Below are 6,008 nucleotides of genomic sequence, written 5' to 3'. Positions count from 1 at the left end.
AAGATGGATTCTATCTGAGCAATCATTGGAAAGATTTGATAAACCATTTCAGGTCTTAATTGATTGTTCACGCTTACAGTGGCTTTCAGACAGCATACATTATAAAATTTCGTCTCCCCCCTCCTCTTTTCAGAATATAGATGGACTAGTCCTAAATAAACTGCGAAATCGCTGCGCGTGGCGCTAACGTTTTTTTTTAGATAAATAAATGTGCCGTTTAAAAATAAATTTATGCAAACCAACACACCTGAAGACGACCGTTTGAGTTATGGTGGAAACGTCGTGAGAATTTTTTATTGTTTTATATATTTTATTATTTTGTTGTTTCCCTTCAACGTGACTTTACCGAAAAAACTAAGAATATGAATTACTGCGGTCACGAAAGCTTTAAATCGAGGATTGCCACTGTAACAATATCGGCAGTGACACAAGCGGAGGTGACGTCACGCTCAAGAGCGCGGTGGACGGGGGAGGGGTGAATACCTTGGTGACATGACGTCACTACCGAGGTACACCTCCCCCTGGCGTTTAACGCCAGGGGGAGGTGTAGGGCCACCTTGTGCCACACAGGGGCAGCTGCCACTAGGGGGCGCCCTTCCATTGTTTGAGATGAGGTTCGATACGAAACACCGAGTTGCTGAGGCAATAAGGCAAGCGACTTATGATACCAGCCGCTCCTCCTGGGCAGGTTCGGTTATGTACGGTGCGAAATAAGTTCCAGATACACACACAGAGACTCACACAGATACACACACAGACTCATACAGATACACACACAGAGACTCACACAGATACACACACAGATACACACACAGAGACTCACACAGATACACACACACAGATACACACACACAGAGACTCACACAGATACACACACACAGATACACACACAGAGACTCACACAGATACACATACAGAGACTCACAGACACACACACACAGACTCACACAGAGACTCACAGACTCACACAGAGACCCATAGATTATCACGGTTGGCTAGGTATGGTGCGAAAGTTACAGATAAACAAGTTTGAGTCACGGGCCGTGGAAGTTGCCCGGGCGCGTGTTGCTACTGACAGTCGTTGAATACGGTTGGATAGACGCTGCTAGAGAGGCACAGACAAGACAGGCGGACAGACATAGACAAGAGGAACACAGAGACGACAGAGAGACACAGGCAGAGAGAAACACAGAGGCAAACAGATGACACAGACGGACAGGGACAGAGAGATGTTGAATCGAACACACTGAACTCGCTCCATTGAAAGAGATTCCTCGATCTTCGCAATGCCCGGAAGTCATTCTTATTCTTATTGATTTAATTGCGTGTGGTGTGTACGTGCAAGCAATGTGGGATATCGATGTACACAGATATGAACAAGATCAGCAGACAAGACGTCTTTAATTTAATCGGTCTCTCCACGAAACAAAGGAATGTTTAACTCGAAATATAAATCCCACGGCCTTCGTGCGAGTCCATAATTACTGCATTGCTTCAGTGCAAGCCAACTGTGGACCGGTTTTGGTGGACAATGTCTCAACAGCAGTGGGGCTTGCTTGAAGCCATGGTTGTGAACATCCAGACGTTAATCAGCAAGGAGCATTTCTAGTCTGAGTTCGACAAAATCTACGTCAACACGTAAGACAAAATTATAATTCGTGTTGTAGAGAATGTATTTCCTCTACGTGTAACTTTAAGGTGGTATGTCTTGTAACTGATGAATGATCCGAGTGTGCTTCCTACGTCAAAGACAATGAGTTGCTCCAGATGCTTCCTGAAACACAAAAATACCGTTTGACCTGTATCACAAGAACAACGGGTCTCACCTGAGTTCTCTGTACAGGTTACTTCCAAAACACACACACACTTTGTCCTAACATCACTTATTCAATGTTTGACCCTTATAAAAAATAAAGTGATGCATGTACACACAAAATCAGACAAGTGTTCATTCTAAATTTCGATTTAAAGCTTCCGTGACTGCAAGGATTCATCTTAAGTCACGTAGAATGAGAATAAATTAATAAATTAATAAAACAACACAATAAAGCAATTTATATGACCAGTCTATTTCTATGACCAGTCACAAGCTAATCACTCAGCTATTTCAATGCTAAATTCTCCTGTTTTATATGTAAACCCCTTTGTCAAGGTGCCTCACTTCTCTAAACCAGCTTAAAATACGCTACGAATCTTAACAACGTTCATTGAAGCTCTGTCGTCCCGACAGGTTTGTTCCTTTCACCTGAAGGCCACTTGTGTTGTGGCCGAAACGTCGTGAGAATTTGATTGTTATATTTTTTTATTAATTTATTATTTTATTCTCATTCTACGTGGTGACTTTACCGAAAGAACCAAAGAAGATGTTCATTCTAAATTATTGACAGGAATTTTAACAATATTTAATTACTGCAGTGAAATCTACTGCATCAGATAACATCTGATTAAAAAGCTATTTTAAAAAATATGCACCGTCTGCTTAACAGTGGATGTAAAACATACTATTGTCATTCAAAACGAGTAGGCCATTGCATGCTGGCGAATTCTAAACAGCGACAAATTACACAACTGAGATGAAACATCAATCATCGCCCCCTACTGACAGCCTCTTGTTCACATACTCTTTGATTCTTTCAGTAAAGTCACGTAGGTAGAAAAAATAATAATATATCACGACGTTTCGATCGTAACACAAGCGGTCATCCTCAGGCGGAAAACAAAATAAATGCAGGCCGGTGCAGGGCCACCACCCTGTGCAACACAGGGGCAGCTGCTACTTGGGGATGCTCTTCGAGTGTTTCAGACAAGATACAAAACTCCGAGTTGCCGAGGCGATTAAACAAGCACCGAGTAAATGCAATTATGATAACATAGTGAATGCTTGGAGGCTTCTTGGCTCTCGCTCCTGGTCAGAGATCTCCCCAACCCACAGGTCCACAAAGACTGGCCGCTCGCTCTTACTCTGCAGGTTGAACCTAGGAATTGAGTGTTCAACTTCACATTCTAGTCATTAAAGGCCTGTGACAAAGGTGCATCTATTGTAGCGACATCGTCTTTGGCTTACACATCTACCGGGTCTCCACTTGACTTTGTATTGTCTAGGAGCAAGTCCACCCACACCTCCACTTCCACAAACTGCTGAGAGTTGCCTCACTCTGCCTCACAGTCAGAATTCTCCTCCTGCTTCACGATGTGAAGGTCCCATTTTGGAGTTGAATCTTCATCTTCACATTTTACCTTCACTTCTTCACTCTTCACCATCACTTCTTCACATTTCACCATCACCTCTTCATATTTCACCTTGATACCTTTAAAAGTGCCCAAGCTGGGATTTTCGTCCGGTTCTTGTTTCATGAGGGATGGGTTCATTGCGGCACTTTGACTTTCACAAGCTGATTTCAGACTCCACTCCTTGTGGATCTTCTGATGCTTTTGTGTTTTCTGGTGTACTTGAAGATGTAGTTTCTGTGCAAACGCCTTCCTGCACAGAGTGCACCTGAAGGGTTTCTCTCCCGTGTGTGTTCTCTGGTGTACTTGAAGATTTGATGAATCTGCAAACGGCTTCCCGCACAGAGTACACTTGAAGGGTTTCGCTCCCGTGTGTGTTCTCTGGTGTACTTGAAGATTTGATGAATGTGCAAACGCCTTCCCGCACAGAGTGCACCTGAATGGTTTCTCTCCCGTGTGTGTTCTCTGGTGTTTTTAAGAGCAGATGACCGTGAAAATGCCTTCCCACAAACACTGCACTTGAAGGGTTTCTCTCCCGTGTGTGTTCTCTGGTGTGTTACAAGAGCAGATGACTGTGCAAATGCCTTCATGCACACACTGCACTTGAAGGGTTTCTCTCCCGTGTGTGTTCTCTGGTGTACTTGAAGATGTGGTGACTGTGCAAACGCGATCCCGCACACAGTGCACCTGAAGGGTTTCTCTCCCGTGTGTGTTCTCTGGTGTTTTTTAAGAGCAGATGACCATGAAAATGCCATCCCACAAACACTGCACTTGAAGGGTTTCTCTCCCGTGTGTGTTCTCTGGTGTGTTTTAAGAGCAAATGAACCTGAAAATGTCTTCCCACAAACACTGCACTTGAAGGGTTTCTCTCCCGTGTGTGTTCTCTGGTGTGTTTTAAGAGCAGATGATGTGCAAACGCCTTCCCACACACAGTGCACTTGAAGGGTTTCTCTCCCGTGTGTGTTCTCTGGTGTGTTTTAAGAACAAATGAACCTGAAAATGTCTTCCCACAAACACTGCACTTGAAGGGTTTCTCTCCCTTGTGTGTTCTCTGGTGTATTACAAGATTATATGACTGTGTAAACGCCATCCCGCACATCGTGCACCTGAAGGGTTTCTCTCCCGTGTGTGTTCTCTGATGGTTCTGAAAAACGGATGTCCATGCAAATGCCTTGTTACACACAGTACATTTGAAGGGTTTCTCTCCTGTGTGACTTCTCTGGTGCCGTGTCAGATTTCCAGTCCGGTCCGTGATGTATGCACGCTGGTCACATTGTTGACTTGTCGTACCGAGGTGTGCTGACTGCCTTTGCTCCATCAGAACAATTCTGCAGAGGAAGCGTCAGCTGCAGACAGAAAAAAATAATATCCACACCATCTACACGTCAGGTACAGAGGAATGCACATGTGACTTACACGTCTATACTTATTAATATATTTATGATGTAGTGAAAAAGTTTCCCAAATTCATCAGATTTGATGAACGTGCAAACGCCTTCCCGCACAGAGTGCACCTGAAGGGTTTCTCTCCACGGGCTGTTATGGCACACAATGAGAGGGAAAATGTCATTAATATGCCTGGAAGCCTTCATATCTTCAAGATGAATGTTAACCCAAAACTCTAAGCACACAATTTTGGCTGTCTGACTACAAAAGGAATATTTATGAAAGCTAAATTCAGCTGACATAGCAAAGGGTGTTGAAAACAATACTATTTGTGTTATGCAGAAATTAACGTTCAATCGCAACTTAGAGGTGTGAATCCAGGCTCAGATGTCCTTGAATGCTGGGGATGAACAGTTCCGACTTCAGCTGCATGTGTGTGCTGTGTTAACTTCCTGTTTCCATTCGTATAAAGAGTTCCAGGGGAAAAAAAAATAAACTATTGTTTTGATATAACCTCCGTGTGCAATAGAGTTAATAGACTATACTACAAACACAAACTTGACACTGTCACACACTGCCATGAGTAAACAGGTGGTGGTGTGACCAGCACCATGCCTGGCCACCTTCATCTGCTCAGCATTAATTCTTCCTCACTCCACCAAGTAATGAATCGAGGATCAATCAACATAGCCGAGGCTATCCGTGTCTCTGTCTCTCTCTTTCCCCGTGGTGAAGGTGTTCCCCTCCACACATTCAGAGTCAACAGCAGCACGCGCTTAGCGTCTTTGACCGATAGATACATTGACGCACGTATTGTTGGTTCTTTCAGTAAAGTCACGTAGATAGAAAATAAAAATAACAGATTAAATTCAATAAGATAAAGACCACTTGTGTTGCGATCGAAACCTCGTGGGTTTTTTGCTTTATTTTCAATTTTTTATTTTATTGTTATTTTCATTTAATTTTCTATCTACGTGACTTTACCGAAAGAACCAAGAATATTAATTCCTGCAGTCACCAAAGTTTTAAGTCAAAACATTCACACACGTTGACAAAGCCTCACCTTGTGTTGTTGTGGGCAGGTCGCTTCTGATAACAAGAGCGGTATAGCAGCTCAAGCGGGCTTGGTCTGGTAACAAAAGAAAATAAAAACTGCGTGAATATTGACAATAAAACAAAGTTACTAAGTGGCGAGCCGGGTGAAGACAAATTAAACTTAAGCGAGATAATTAAAGTTAACGCAATCAGGCGAGGGCAGGAGGCAAGGCCACGCGTGGCTAGGCCCCGCGTTGTAAAGTTCCAACCTGGACATCGATTCCCATGCTCGCTGCTACTCAACTGACATCCCTACGAGAGAGAGGCTCTACCTTGGTAAACAACAACAACAACAACCA

General features: G+C 43.5%; 1 long non-coding RNA gene across 1 annotated transcript; it reads right to left on the bottom strand.

The window, feature by feature from the left end:
• Positions 1-1,373: 1,373 nt before the first annotated feature.
• LOC142921689 (uncharacterized) lies at positions 1,374-5,742 on the bottom strand. Its single transcript, XR_012939619.1, has 2 exons — positions 5,678-5,742; positions 1,374-4,574 (listed from the first exon to the last, which is right to left on the bottom strand). It is a non-coding gene; the product is annotated as an uncharacterized LOC142921689 (long non-coding RNA).
• Positions 5,743-6,008: the final 266 nt, after the last annotated feature.

The sequence above is a fragment of the Petromyzon marinus genome, unplaced genomic scaffold (genome assembly GCF_048934315.1).
Source record: "Petromyzon marinus isolate PM22_M1 ecotype Great Lakes invasive population unplaced genomic scaffold, UKy_Petmar_22M1.pri1.0 PM_G_Scaffold_84, whole genome shotgun sequence".
Taxonomy (NCBI): domain Eukaryota; kingdom Metazoa; phylum Chordata; class Hyperoartia; order Petromyzontiformes; family Petromyzontidae; genus Petromyzon; species Petromyzon marinus.
Note: the sequence above shows the minus strand (reverse complement) of the source record. Positions and strands in the feature narration are given on the sequence as shown.